At 42.8% G+C, this 16198-nt stretch overlaps 1 protein-coding gene across 15 annotated transcripts in view; it reads left to right on the top strand.

The window, feature by feature from the left end:
• The window catches only part of NFIB (nuclear factor I B), a 313063-nt gene that overhangs the window by 280871 nt on the left and 15994 nt on the right, over positions 1-16198 (top strand). The window lies entirely within an intron of this gene.

Here is a 16198-nt window from a genome sequence, read left to right as displayed (position 1 = left end):
GATACTTTATTAAGGCCTTGGGATAGCATATGTTTGCTGTCAGCTATAAAGCTTGTGGAAGTTTAGATAGAACCAAAGTTCTAAACATGTATAGCTGCATATTTTGAAGCTTATGAACTTATTTTAAAAGACTGTATGGTTTTAAAAGAAAATAGGTGACAAGTATAGTAAGTCCCTCATTTTGGGGAATGTTCTATGGATACTTCCTAGAGAAATAATTTGAAGAGTACAATGGGAATAGTTGTTATGAATGTAGAACAGTAATACATTTGTAAAGGTAAGCTATAACTCATAAGTCTTATAATCTAAAATACAATTAACTAGACTTTAATAAACTTTGAAGTTATTCGAACAATCAAAAACGGTGTTCTGCCCAGGTTTGGGAGCTGTGTGTGCTCCCAATTTTCAGTTGTGTGGAAATGATTGTGTGGAAGCAAGGTAGGAGGATAAACCACCCAGGTGGTTCTTCCGCACAATCACTTCCACCCAGATTTTCCTTTTACCTTGCTTCCATACAACTGAAAATTGGGAGCACATGCAGCTCCCAAACCTGGGTAGAACACAGTTCTTTGCAGGCAGAGAGAAAACTACTATTATGAGATATTTAACTATGCTAGCTGAATCATATAGCTAAGTAGTTGAAAGATAAGAGTTGATAGGAGAAATCAGTAGTCAGCTCTTTGCTTGCAAAATTTCCCTCTGAAATTATGGGTTGATAAGGTAGAAAATATTGTTTTTCCCCTCTTTCTCCCATAAAATATACACAATGAAGGTATATCCATCTGTAGTCTTGAATATGCATATTTCTAGATTAGCCCAATTAAAATTAATGGGGCTTACTTCCACAAAAACACAGTTAAGATTGGGCTGTATACACAGTTTTTATAGCTCTAATGTATGTAAGTATGAACTGTTTCTAATATCTTGAATGATCTGCTTTAATAGTCTGTTGATTTGTTGAGAAGCTCATTTAACACCTGGTCTTGTAATATTTGTAGTGGGATGTTGAGCATAACATAGGAGTCAAATGCACAAATTTTGTTTCTACCAAATTTTCTTAACAAATTGTTAAGAACTTGCTATATACTTGTTATAGTCCAAGAATGATTGGCTTCATGTTTTTTGTATGAATTGTAAAGGCTTTCTATGACTAATGTGACTAGTTTGAACAATGTGTTTTCTTTCATCTCAGAGATCAAATGGTACAAAATAAAATTTATTTAGGTTGCATTTAATTGTTCAATGGAATTTATAGTTTGGCCTAAATGAAAGGGAAATGCACAGTCATCTCCAAGTGTAACTTTTGTGATTAAAAAGACCATTCTCTTCACAATGCATGGTAACCAACAAGGTACTATCCTAAGTGTCATCACCAGTGTTCCCTCTAACAGGAATTCTCAGAAGTTGTTGACTACAACTCCCACAATCCCCAAGCAAAAGCCATTGCAACTGGGAATTCTGGGAGTTGTAGTCAACGACATCTGGAAATCCCTGTAAGAGGGAACACTGGCCATTACCCTCAATCTGAGACCACCCAAGTTGGGGGGCAAGATGGACAGTTCAAAGGATGAAATGGCAGGGGGTGGGGAGACCCTACAGTCCAGTCCCTGGGCAACCCCATGCTGCCAGCACACACACACCCCACCAGGGGAACCAGGATAACTCGAACCCACATTTCCTCCACCACCTGAGGACACAGCCCTGCTTCCATCCTCTGACTTGGAGGAGTCCCCTGAGGATCTTCCAGTCCTAGTTCAGGCTGTCCAGCACCACTGGAGCCAGCACTTTAAAAATCAAGCAAGACCCCTTTAAGCCATAGAGTATTCCTAGAGAAGAGCAAGCAATTTAGTCTGCCTGGATAGCAGCCATAAAACTAACCCTCGGCTCCAAGCAGCCACTGGAGCAACATCCCGCCTGTGTTCTAAACTCAGGTCTTGTAGGTTGCTGCTCAGAGCTAGCCAAGGTCCTGACCCCTTTCTCCCCAGAACCTTAGCAGAGACCCTGGTTCAGCCCAAAACAGAATACTGAGGTATTGTAGCTGATGAACAGTTTTCTTAAACAGTCTTTCTGGTTATCACCAGTAGTCAAGGGACTAGTCTGGAGCCATTGAGTAACCTAGGGGCCATCTAAACCAAGACTCTACCATGAGGTATTTTTGACTCATGCCCAGTTTTTTCTTCAAAACCTACCTGTTTCACAGCTTATTTCTGTACTGCTCTCATTGTTCATATATTTACATCTAACGTTCAACATATATTTACATATATGTGAACAAAATCACTGCTTTATGTCATATCCTCAGCAGAGAGGATTAATGGTAGTTCTCCGTGTTCATTTCATCGTCTTCAGACATTTGAACTATTTACTTCCTCCCTTGGCCATATTTTCTCTAGCTTAAAGTTATCCTATCAGCCTTTCCTGATACAAGTTGTCTTTTAAACTTTTTATTCTTGTGCTCAGTTCCTATTCTAGTTTGTCAGTGTTTTAACTGCACTGTGGTGTCTAAAACAGGGAATAAATGAAAAAAATACCAAATCAGTTTTATTACTTACTGAAACTTGGATATATAGAATTGATCTCTTAATCCATCAATGTTCTATGCCACATTACCATGTGACAACACATTGTTTAATTTATTTATTTATTTATTTATTTTATCATATTTTTATACCACCTGATATGTACATCTCTAGGCGGTGTACTAACTTAAATCAAATTAAATTAATCATTTTAATTCCAGTTCTCAGTCATGTTGAATGTTAGCCTATCCTTTAGTTTTGAAGTTCTTTCAGTATGATCAGTATATTAGATGATTATATTAGTCATATCTCTAAGTTTAATAAAAGTGCTAAGGAGTGGCAGATCTAAGACAGGAACTTGCAGTACTCAAATTTGATATAAACCTGCTGCTTTTATTCTACAAATGTAGGTGTTCCACTGATTATGTAATCCCTCTTATGATACATTCTACACCAAATGTATTGTAGCCAGCATGTCAAGGAACTACTAGAAAACCTGAATTTCATGAAATATCAAGGAAACACTTTAGTAGCACTTGTGGAATGCAATTCCAGACAAGATATAGCAAAAACTAGTAAGCTATAAAGTAAATGTGGATCAAACCTGGGAAACCAATTGTGCCCATGGCCCCACAAAGACCAGGTAGTTCTCAGATATCTGACTCAGAGTCAGACTCAGGAGTGACTAAGGGCCAAACTAAAAGGTTATTCACATGACCAAAATTCCTGGAGCTAGGGAGGGCTGGGGCAGCCATCTGCATAGGAGTGGGTCCAAGGCTCCACACAAGCCTCACTACCCTGGGTTTCCTGCCTCTATCCAGCCAGAGGCGTAACTAGGGAAAATGGCGCCCGGGGCAAGCACTGAAATGGCGCCCCCCGTGCCCCCCCGCACCACAACATACTACATTATACTTAGGTTTTTCCTCACAAGCGCCCGCCGCCGCCACCACCAAGCCAGGCCACTGACTGGCCGCCAGGCGCCAGCAAAGCAATGGGGGGGGCGCAGGGGGCGCGGAAGGGACTGCTCGTGGGGGATGGGCTGCCTACGCACTCCCTTGACTGCTGCAGCGCTGCTGCACTGAGCAGGAAACATTTGTATTAACAAAAATTTTTAAAAAAAATTAAAAATTTTTTTGTCATGCCGGCGCCCCCCATGTGACCAGAAAAGATGGCACGTGCCCCCCCGCCCCCCCTATAGTTACGCCTCTGTATCCAGCTTTGCGTGGTTGTGTGAATAATCTTTAGGTATTACAGGAACTTCTGTGTTACTTGATCTTTGGCCAACTTGGAGGCTGAGTAGTTGAAACAGGCAATACTAGTTCTGCATGAATTGGCAAGTAATTTGATTCGGTATTTGAAGCAGGTACTATTTGCTTTGGTGTTTGGATTGCCTTCCCTCATTTGTATTTGGATATGAGTATTCAGTTGTCCAAATATTCATCCACAGGATATAATGGGGATAATCACTTAAATGTCTATTATATCTTCAATATAATAGGTGAAAACAACAGAGGTTGTAGCTGTTCCGTGGGCATGAAGCCTGAGAAGCTTCAAATAAATAAGTGCAGAGGTTTCCTAAAATATATACTTTAATTATTATTTTTTTGAGAAAGAAGCCTTATAATTCATTCTTGTTCAACAAGGATATGTAGCCCCCTGCATTATGCCTGCAACAGCTCAGCAGTGCACAGAAGGCAGGAAGAAAGAGCTAACACAGCTTGAGATTTTCCTTCTATGTCCCTTTTCCAAAACACTGTGATTGAAAGTGACCAGAGGAGGAGAGCAAAGTCACCAGTCTTATGTTTCAAAGGACTCCCTCAGCATTTTATATGTATGGAACACCATCTCATTTCCTCCCTTTGCCAGTTTTAAAAAGATACAATGAGGATGTCCCCTTAAAAGATTTATTGTTCAGTTCTCACCACAAAGTGATTACAAGTCATCTGGTATGTATGTATGTATGTATGTATGTATGTATGTATGTATGTATGTATGTATTTATTTATTTATTTTTGCTGAAATCAATGCAGCAGCCATGTTGGCTGTGCTGTGTCATCATACCTTCCTTGAGGCCTGGTTATACTGAGTACAGAGAGTGAAGTTCTCTGTAATAACCTGACCAAAAACAACTGTGATTTTGAAAAATACAATGGTACTGTGCAAGAGGACAACAAAAAGCACACTGGAAGAGTGATTTGTGCAAGTACCTACAGAAAAGAAATGACAGAAAGTTTGGGTAGATGCAGTGAGAAAAGTTGTTCAGTGAGTAATCCCTGGTTTTTTCCCCTGTGTCAGAACCATTTCAATGTTAGTACAAATAAATTATAAGATGTTTATTATTCTCCAATATTTTTATTTGGTTTTCCTGCCCCCTTTCTTAAAAAAAGGAGCAACTGTGCGGAGGAGGGAGTGTGAACAGTTTCATTAGAGTGGAGATGAGAGGAATGAAGACCACACGGGTAGTATTCGAGCTGGTTTTATAACTCAAAAAAATCTCCCTTCTCCCCAAAATCCCTCTCTTGTATAGCATGCCAGTATAAGGGGAAATATTTTTATTTTTATTTTTCTATGCCTTTTTTTAAAAAGAAGGTAGCAGCTATGCAGAAAATGGGCAGTGGGTGAACAGTGCCTGTTTCCTGATCTTTTTGCTTTTTGCCCTAGAAACGGGTGAGAAGAATTCTTTCAGAGCTGATGAAATTTGCCCTCCTCAGGGAAGGAGAAATCTCTTGAAAATACAGGGCAAGCATCATTACATTTGAATAGTTGGATTCATTTGACTGAGCCAGATTGTGCCTGTCCTAGGCCTCAACTGCTTAGCTATGATAGTGTTGCTGCTTCTATATAATAGAGGTCTCTTCCTTCATTTTACCTCAGAACTGGTAGGACTCAGTGCTCCTATTTGGCTTTCACAACCTTCCAACATTGTACCTGATAAGCATAAAGGGCTGCTGAGTTCCTTATAATGGTCAGAGAGCCCAGGACTATTAAGAGCTGCATGACAGGCAGTCATTCAACAGATGTAACTTTTCTACCTGTCATCCAGCTGTTAGAGGAGAGAGCATAGGTGCAGCTTCCATCCTCATATGGTAGGCAAATATTTTCCCCTTATTTTGTTATGCCATATAAGAGGGCAGTTTTTTGGGGAGGGGAGATTTTTTAAATTATAAAACCAGTTCTCCTACTAAACTCGTGGTCTTCACTCCCCTTAGCTCTACTTCCATGAAATCTTCATTGCCAGCAAATAAATATGTAACAATATATTAATAAACTAATGGTAGATGTGTGTGTGGGGGGGGATCATTTTGAGTCCCTTTGAGGAAAACAAGTTATGCACAAACTCCGTAAGTCCTCCCAAACATTGCAGACAGCAGGGAGGTTGAACAGTGCTAATGTCATAATCACCTCAGCCAATAGGAGCGTGTTTTTGCTGTGCTAGGGAAATGTGAATCTTTCAACAGGTTTTTAAAACAACCTAATTCACAAAGGATGGAAAAAACACACACTACACAACCTAATGGTGAGCTGCTTAATGAAGTAATACTACTAAAAGTGCTTGGTGAGATTTAGGGGACATCTCAATTGTCTGCCAGGTGAAAAAGGGAGATGGAAAGCCTTGGAACAGCTGAATATATCAGAATATATTCGGACTGCAAGAACTGGCCAACTTGACTGGCAGTAGTTGATGGGGTATTCAGATTGAATCCCCATATCCAGCTGAAACTTTGCACAGTCCTAGATTGTACAAGATGACTTAATCCTTTCCTGGTCATTGAAATACCTTGGTCATTAAAATATCCTCTCCAAGATGCTTAGCTCCCCTGCTTGAGGAAATAGATTAAGGAATCATCCCCATCTCCATCTTGATTACAGCTGCTAGGCTGCTTTTTAGTTGTTGTTGTGGTTTTTAAATCAGATTGTCTAGAGAAAGAGAGAGAGCACTCTATGTCAATTTAGTTTGGTTCGGTGTAGCTGAACCACTGTCCTAATTCAAATTTCACTTCTTCCATACATTCACTGAGTGATCTTATGATCCAGACTTCTCAGTCTTGGCTGAGTCAAATTACAAGAAAGTGATGGTGGAAGGGACATTGCCAACCAAGCTTGCAGGGAAGATTACCTGGAAAATTGTCCCTCCATCCTTATATAGATGGAACTCCTTGGTCTTATGTTCCCTGTCTTGTGAACTAGGAAGATCTAGCCTTAGGCCTGATGGCTGGACAGCTGTATCTCTCCCAAATAGCTTTGTTGACTTCTGCAGGTTGGGTTGGGAGGGAGGTCTCTCATTTTTTAATATATTTTTAATGCCACTTTCAAGCAACTCCAAGGTTTAATTCAAACTCTGATAATAATCTACTGTGATTGTTTGATATTTGTTTTGATTCATGAAGCTATGCTATTTTTTCTTTGTTAAGATGTGTAGGATATTTTTGGACGGGTACCTGCTGTCCTTTTCTCCTTGAAGTCATCCCAGTATGTTACAGTAGCTAGTTTACTATTTGTCAACTCATACTGGACAGAATTCTTTAGAATACTTTCTAATTAAACGTCTAACTAGCTTTAACTATTTATCTTCCTCTTGATGTAGGCCACTCTCAAGTATGCTAAACACTGCCCAAAAATGTTCAGGGGTAGTTTTTCCTTTAGTTTTGCATACTCTCATACTTGAAGACATGTTAATACATTTCCTAGAGATAAGCTCTTATATGGAGATTCACTCAACATGTAAAATAAAGATAAAATAAATAAGATAAAAACTGAGTTGATTGACACTGGAACTGTTCTTCAAGAGGGGTTCTAAGTGTTCAGAACCTTAGATAAGTATGGCCTGGAAGGTGTTGTCTCTTGAGTGTGCCAATGCATTTGATCTGAGTCTTTGGGAAGGGGAACGAGGCTGTAGCTCAGTAGTAGATCACATGGTCTGTATGTGGAAAGTCCCCAGTTCAGCCCCTGTTAACTCCAGGTTGGACTGGGGAAGACCCCTGCCTGAAACGCTGAAGTGGGGATGTCCATGGAACCGTTCGGTGCTCCATTCGACGCACACACATCGGCCATTTGTGTGACGATGCTGATTCCGGCTGTGAGGAGGTACGCTGCAGCCCCACATGCCCGCTTTTCGGAGGAGTGCTGGTGGGAGAAAAGCAGTGGGGTGGGGGCTGGCAGGTAGGCAGTAGGGATGTTCACAAACCTGTTCAGAGGCCCTTTTAAGAGCCTTCGAACCAGTTCGAACAACCAGCTGTTCAGCCGATTTGAAGGTTGGGGGGGCATACCTTTAAGAGTGGGGGAGGGTGCTCTTCTTCCTCCTGCCGTGTTTTCCCCACCGGTGCTCCATTTTAAAAGTGTGCACATGAGCTGGGTACTTCCTGTTACTTCCAGCTGAAGAAGACACGAGGCAGCAGCGTACTTTTTGAATGGAGCGCTGGAGACGAAAACATGGCGAGAGGGGTAAGGGCACCCTCCCCCGCTCTTAAAGGTATTCTCCCCCACCACCACCTTCAAGCCACCCCACTGCTGGTTCTGTGCACATCACTAGTAGGCAGCACCTTCCCTGCCCCTTAAAGTGACCCCCGTGCCCTCCCGGGAGTGCACGGAACCAGTTCCATGCACATCCCTATGCTGAAGAGCAGCAGCTGCTTGGTAGAGAATACTGAGCTAGATTGACTAACGGTGTCTGATTATTTAAGGAACTTTCATATGCTCCTATGTTTGCAAATGATATGAGATGCAATATTAGCTCTGACTTGACATCACCATTACAGTAGATGTACTTTTAGTGCTCCTGGAACACTTTTGCCTTGAGGATGCAGTTCCTGCTGGCCTCACTGAAGACACGCAGTGGGGTCTTTTGCCTCCATTCTAGTCTTTTGATCTCTGTGGTGTGGTAGGGCACACCACCCTATATTATTGCTCTTAAGCTTGCAGGATGAAATGCAGGAGAGCCTTAATAGTCTTGTCCTCAAGTCTCCTCTGGCACTTGAACTTCAGTCTTAGAAAGGGAAAATATATGTACAAAAATAGCTAACAAGTTGACTGTTTTTGTGTTGTGCGCATATTTGAATGCAGAGCATACGTTTTCAAACTGATGTGTACAGGCTTGGGAACTACAGAACATCTTCAGGAGAGCAGGTTCAGTAGTGTATGGGATGGATTTTTATGCTTGGTGTAGAAAGCGGTATATATGATGACTTGTTGTGTGTTGCAATGTACAAACCAGATTCATAATGTACAGAATAGAAAAATGTTCGCTTCAGAGAAGAGCCACAAGAATTCCTTCAATGTTGATCGTTTTTGTCTTGCTTTTTGGCTAAGAAGCCAAAAGTCTGTAGAACAAAGTAAAATCCCCATAGTGATTAAAAATCCACTAATGCCTCAAGAAGAGAGATTATATGGCATGGTTCAAATAATCTGGACCTAGGAAATGGCTTTATACAAGAAACTTCCAATATGGAGATGCATCGATCAGGTTTGATTTTTGAGTAGCAACTACGCTGTCCTTGTAACATCTGAGTTGGGCCTAAGTATGAAAGGATTAGGTATTTAGTAATTACTTAATGTTTAATGTTTTATGCCAGGTCATTCAAAAACTAGTAACAGTTGAAATTTATCTTTTAAAAAGCAAACCTTTTCAGTCCTGTTTCGAAGGGTTAACTACTAATTTAACAATACTTTTGCCATGCCCAGGCAGCAGGCAATCATTTCCTACATTCACTTTGTTATATTGACATACAAGTACAGTACAACAGCTGGTTTGTTCTTAGAGTTCATGAAGAGAGGCTTATTCTCAGAGTGCTGAATTTCCTTTTCAGCTTTAGCTGTAGGGGTGTTAAAAATGTTCAACTTTTTAGAGCAGCTTATTTGCCCTCTAGCCGCTCTGAAGGGCTGTGATGATAATGCTGATAAGGCAATGAAATGAAATAAGCTTTGGTTTGAGGGGGAGGGGACGCTGGTTGGTTGGTTTTTGAGGGGGGTTTTATTCTTAGAACAGCCTAGTCAATTTCAGATTCCAACAAATCAATCTCAAGTAACTCCACAGCTGGATTTTTGAAAGTTTACATTTTGGACAACAAATACTGCAGTTAGCCGGAAAGTTAAACTGCACTATACATTTGGGATAAAAGTATAAACTCGGCTTTTGCAAATGAGAACTATGAAATGAAAACATTGCTGATAAAATCATTAGCAGTGGGGGGAAGCTAAAGGATTTCTGGCTTTTATCATTTTGTCGCTATGTCTGTTATAAAGAAAGATGTACAGAGAATTATGTTTCCTTTCCATCTAAGCAAACATCTTCTGAACACTTCCTAAGAAATTAATTGTATTCCAGCCAGACTTGCATGCTGCCATCCCACAGGAAATGGGTCAGCAATCCATTAAGATGCCATTAGATAATCTAATTTGGAATTTAATCTCTAAATTAACCATGCTCCATACTTGAAGCATACTTGAGAGAGAGAGAGAAAAGTTTGTTTGAATCGATAGGGGAGCCGAAGCGTAAAGAAGGCTGTTTGTTTTTTCTGTAGCTGTGGTCACGTCTCAAGCCGTCTGGTAACCAGGAGAAACCAGACATGATGTAATTCCAGATTGAACTTGAACTTCAGGGACTTAGAATGGGGGAACAATGGACCATAGGAATCAATAATGTCCATTTTCCACATGATTATGTTTGGAGCTTTAAGTTAACCTTTATGGAAGAAGCAGCAAAAAATGCAATGTGATCAAAATGAGAGGATCTACAGACAACATATTAGAAGGGATATAACTTTTTTCAGCCATATTTCGAGAGTTGTACTGCAGATTCCAGCAGGATTAGGAAAGTTCCCGCTCTGCAATAAACCAGTTGCCTGTTCTGTGTACTCTTTGTTCACTTAGGTAGGATAGACTTAATCTTATGTTTCCTGTCAGATGATTTTGGCAGTGTTCTTAGAGAGGGAGGAGCATGCTTTCAGGAAAATCCCAAGGGGAAAGTGCACCATTAACCCCTTGGTGACTTTAGAATATCACCTTGTCATTTTATTTTACTTTGTGCTGAGCTGTAAACCTCTTTTTCCTTCAGAGGGTATTTAGCCTACTACTTATTGAACAAACTAAAGTCTGTGTTAATTATATTTAAATAAGTACTTATAAAGACAGTTTTGCTTTGCAAATAGTATAAAGAAGTTACAGAAAACAAAAAGAAATAGAAAATACTTTTTTGTGATCACCTGTCTTACAAAAACCTTTTTTCCTTTTTTCTTTTCTTTCCTTCCTTCCTTTCTTTTTCTTTTTCTTCTTCTTCTTCTTCTTTTTTTTTTTTTTTTTGCTTTAAGGAGGAGCAAGTCAATGATTCCTCTTTTCAGAGAAACAGGAACAGGCACTTGGAAGCTGTAATGCCTTTGATTAACTTTTTCAATGCTGGATTTTAAAACTAAAAGCTGGATTTTAAAAACCAAAGGACTGTAGCTTCTTTAGTCATTTTAATTTTTCCAAAAATAGCACCTTAGGTAAAACATTGTGCTTCTGCTGTCTCTTACAATGTGTCATTTCACTTACCTGTAACACTAAGAACATAACATAAGAACAGCCCTGCTGGATCAGACCCAAGGCCCATCTGGTCCAGCATCCTGCTTCACACAGTGGCCTTACCAGATGCCTCTGGGGAGCCCACAGGCAAGAGGTATGTGCATTTCCTCTCTCCTGCTGTTGCTCCTCCTGTGCATGCCCTCTCCCCTGCAACTGGTATTGAGAGGCATCGCGCCTCTGAGGCTGGAAATGGCCCACAGCCACCAGACTAGTAGCCATTGATAGGCCTGTCTTCCATGAATCTGTCTAAGCCCCTTTTAAAGCCATCTAATCTGGTGGCCATCACCACATCCCATGGCAAGGAATTCCATAGATTAATTATGCTCTGTGTGAAAGAGTACTGCCTCTTGTCGGTCCTAAATTTCCCGACCTTCAGTTTCATGGGATGACCCCTGCTTCTAGTATTGTGAGTGGGGGAGAAAATTTTTTCTCTGTCCACCTTCTCCATTCCATGCATAATTTTATAAATCTTGATCATGTCTCCCCTTAGTCGCCTCTTTTCCAAGGTAAAGAGTCCCTGATCATCTTGATTTCCCTCTTCTGCATTTTTTCCAGTTCTAAATATCCTTCTTAAGATACAGTGACCAAAGCTGTATGCAGTACTCCAGATGTGACTGCATCATATATTTGTATAAGGGCATTATAATATTAACATTTTTATTTTCAACCCCCTTCCTAATGATTCCTATCATGGAATTAGCCTTTTTCACAGCTGCCGCACACTGAGTCGACACTTTCAATGAGCGGTCCACCATGACCCCAAGATCTCTCTCCTGGTCAGTCACAAACAGCTCAGATCCCGTCATCGTATATGTGTAGTCCCCCCCCCCCCGCAACATGCATCACTTTATACTTGCTTATGTTGAACCTCATTTGCCATTTTGTCACCCACTCCCCATTTGGAGATGTCTTTTTGCAGCTTCTCCCAATCTGTTGTGGATTTCACTACCCTAAATAGTTTAGTGTCATCTGCAAATTTGGCCACTTTGCAGGTTACCCCAACTTCTAGGTCATTTATGAACAAGTTAAAAGAGCACTGGTCCCAGTAGTGATCCCTGGGGGACCCCACTTTCTACTTCCCTCCTTTGTAGAATCTGTCAGTTTATTCCTACCCTCTCTTTCCTGTCCTTCAAAAGTTACCAATCCACACATGAACCTTATCCCATGGCTGCTAAGTTTGCTCAAGAGCCTTTGGTGGGAAACTTTGTGAAAAACTGGGATCGCCTTTATGTCAACGGGGTCGCCTTTATGCACATGCCCGTTGACACTCTCAAAGAACTCCAGAAGGTTAGTGAGACAAGACTTGCCCTTGCAGAAGCCATTCTGGTTCTCCATCAGCAAGATCTTTTCTTCTTTGTGTTTAACAATTTTGTCCTTCAGTATGCTTTCCATCAATTTACCTGGCACCAAAGTTAAGCTGACCAGCCTGTAATTTCCAGGAACCCCCCTGGATCCCTTTTTGAAAAATCCGAGTTACAATGGCTACTTTCCAGTCCTCTAGTACAGAGCCTGATTGGAGGGATAAGTTGCATATTTTTGCTAGGAGATCAGCAAGAGTTGCTTCAAAACTCTTGGGTGGATGCCATGTGGCCCTTGTTATTTGTTAATTTTTAGTTTTTCCTTGTCACCTCAAATTTGCCCAGTTCTTCAGCCTCCAAGCCTGAAAAGCCCAGTTCTGGAGAGGGTATATGGTCAGTATCCTCTGCCATGAAGACAGATGCAAAGAACTCATTCAGCTTCTCTGCAATCCTCCACCTTAAAAATCTCTTTCACACCCTCATCTTCAAAGGGGCCAACTGCTTCCCTGGCAGGTTTTCTACTTCTGATATATTTAAAGAAGTTTTTGTTATTCCCCTTGACAGCTAGCTATATGCTCCACAAACTCGCTTTTTGCATCCCTTATTGTCTCCTTGCATTTCTTTTGTCAGAGTTTATGTTCCTTTTTGTTCTCTTGATTTGGACAAGACTTCCATTTTCTGAAGGAATTCTTCTTCCCTTTTATAGCTTCCCTGACTCAAATAGAGTCAGTGTTAGCTACGCTGGCATCCTCCTGAACTTGGTGGTACCTGTCCTCCTTCTTGGTATACATTCCTACTGAGCTTCTAGTATTGTGGTTTTCAATAAGTTCAATGCTTTCTGGAGTAATTTGACCCTCCTGACCTTTCCTTTCAACTTGCTTTTTGCCAGTTCCCTCATTTTTGAGAAGTTTCATCTTCTGAAGTCCAACACATCTGTGTTGGACTTCCTTGACAGTTCTCTACTTGCATATATGAATTGAATCGCACTATGGTCACTGCTACCCAATGGTTCTGTAACTCTGACATCTCACACCAGGTCCTGGGCACCATTCAGTATTAAGTCCAATGTCACTATCTCTCTGGTTGATTCTGTGACTAACTGTTCTAAGGCACATTCATCTCACATGTCTAGAAATTTGGCCTCTCTTTCATTACCTGAACATGAATTTACCCAGTGTGGGTAGTTACCCCTTATTACTGCCCTGTCTCTCTTTGACCCCTCACTTATTTGCTTCTCCAACTCCAGGTCACTCTCAGCATTTTGATCCGGAGGGCAATAGCACATCCCTAGTAACACATTTCCTTTCAATCCTCGTAATGTTACCCATAATGATTCTGTAGAGAACTCTGGTCCATCTAGGTTTTCTAGCTTGTTGGAATCTATCTCTTCTTTGATATACAATGCTATTCCTCCCCCATCCTCCCCTCCCTGTCCCTTTTGTAGAGTTTATATACAGGAATAACCATGTCCCACTGATTCTTGCTGTTTTACCAGGTTTCCGTTACACCCACTATATCTCTGTTTTCATTAGTAACCAAGCACTCCAGCTCACCCATCTTCACTCAGAGGCTTCTGACATTGTATACAGACATCTATATGCCAAGTCCTTCACCCTTACCATCATTTGACGTGTGCTATCCCCCTTACCATCATTTGATCTTTTTGGCAACCTGCCATGTGCTTCCTTTTGCTCAGCTCCTGGCTCCACTCTTTCCCCTTCTGGTTTATCCAAAACATGTACGTATCTGGTTTATGCAACCCCCGCACCTTAGGAGATTTTGCTGGCCAAACCAGATAATAGGGGTGTGCACGGAACCGCGGAGTTGCGGTTCGGCACTGGGGTGGGGGGTTCCATTAAGGGCGGGGGGGCTTTACTTACCCCTCCCGCCCTTTCCAGTTTTTGCACCGTAAGTACCATAAAAAATGCGGGCTGCAGGATCCCTCTCTGCCCGCTTCTATTCTCTTTGATGGCTCCGCGCTCGGGCGGGCGGCAGCTGCCGCCACTGAAGCCCCCTCGAGAAGCCCCCTCGAAGCTCTTTCGGTACCTTAAATCTCGCCCGGACCGAGTCTGACCGCACTCAGGCGGGCGGCAGCGAGATGTCCTTCCGCCCGCCCGCGCGTGCGCAGAAGGCTTCCTGCACTCAGCCTTCTGCGCGCGCACGCAGAAGGCTTCCTGCACTTTGCAGACGGCAGGGAAGGGAGCGGGCGGGCGGAAGGACATCTCGCTGCCGCCCGCCTGAGTGCGGTCAGACTCGGTCCGGGCGAGATTTAAGGTACCGAAAGAGCTTCGAGGGGGCTTCTCGAGGGGGCTTCAGTGGCGGCAGCTGCCGCCCGCCCGAGCGCGGAGCCATCAAAGAGAATAGAAGCGGGCAGAGAGGGATCCTGCAGCCCGCATTTTTTATGGTACTTACGGTGCAAAAACTGGAAAGGGCGGGAGGGGTAAGTAAAGCCCCCCCGCCCTTAATGGAACCCCCGACACAAACCCTCCCGAACCAAAACCACCCCATGTCCGGACCGGTTCGGAGGCCAGTAGAATGGCCTCCGAATCGGTCCGTGCACACTCCTACCAGATAACATCCATTTCCTCTCAGCAATCCCCCAGGCATAATTTTAAAAGCTGCTCTATGACCTTTTTTATTTTAAGTGCCAGCAGCCTGGTTCCATCTTGGTTCAAGTGGAGCCTGACTTTTTATACAGGCTTCGCTTGCCCCAAAATGTATCTCAGTGCTAACAAATCTAAACCCCCTTCTCCTGGCACCACTGTCTCATCCATGCATTGAAACCCCTCAGGTCCTCATGTCTTTCTGGACCTGTGCATGGAACAGGTAGCAACTCATAGAACACTACCCTGGGGATCTTAGATTTCAGTATGATTCCCAGCAGCCTAAATTTGGCTTCCAGGACCTCCTGACTGCATTTCCCATCATTGTTGGTGCCAACATGCACCACAACAGCTGACTCCTCCACAGTGCTGCCTAACAGCCTACCTAGACGCAATGTGACATCTGCAACCTTCACACCAGGCAGGCAAGTCACAGTGTGATCTACACACAGGTCACAGACCCATCTCTCTATACCCCAATGATCAAATCACCCACTACTAAGAGGCTCCCACCCACTGGAGAAATATCATCTGTGTGAGAGGATATGGGCACATCACCCAAGGAACGGGTCCCTGCTAAGGGAGTGTCTCCCTCTTCCTCAGACCGATGTCCTTCTTCCCTGAGACCTTTACTCTCCATGACATCAGAAGTGCTGTCAGCCTGGGAGTGGGATGCCTCTATCACATTCCTGAGGGTCTCATCCACACATCTCTTTGCTTCCCTAAGCTTCTCCAGGTCAGCCTCCTTGGCTTTGGGGGAACGAACTTGTTCCCTTAGAGCCAGGAATTCTTTGCACCGAGTGCACATTCAGGACTTCTGCCCCTCAGGCAGCTAGTCATACATGCAACACTCTGTGCAGTACACTGGGAAGTGTATTTTTACCTGAGTTAAAGGGTGCAAGCTCACCCTTTACCCCAGGTCCGGGATTGTATGTATGCCTGGGCTTCACGCAGCCCAAGAATACAGAGTTGGATGCCTAGAGCTCATCAAACAGTGCACTGTGGGTTTCCTGAAGGCTGGGAAAGTGTGTCCTGGCCTCCAGAGATCCATGCTGCACAGAGTGGCATGGATTGTGTGGGTGCGCAAGTGTGAACCTCAGAGAACCTCAGGGGAAATTACCGATCATCTGGAGGGAAGGTAGGTCCATCCCCCACCTGCTCGCCCCGTCTCTATTTTGGTCATGAGAGCAACCTTTCTATGTTACATCTGAACAAGCCCTAT

This window comes from Hemicordylus capensis, chromosome 2 (assembly GCF_027244095.1).
Source record: "Hemicordylus capensis ecotype Gifberg chromosome 2, rHemCap1.1.pri, whole genome shotgun sequence".
Classification (NCBI taxonomy): Eukaryota; Metazoa; Chordata; class Lepidosauria; order Squamata; family Cordylidae; genus Hemicordylus; species Hemicordylus capensis.
The sequence above is the reverse complement of the archived record's forward strand: the minus strand, read 5'-3'. Positions and strand labels throughout refer to the sequence as shown.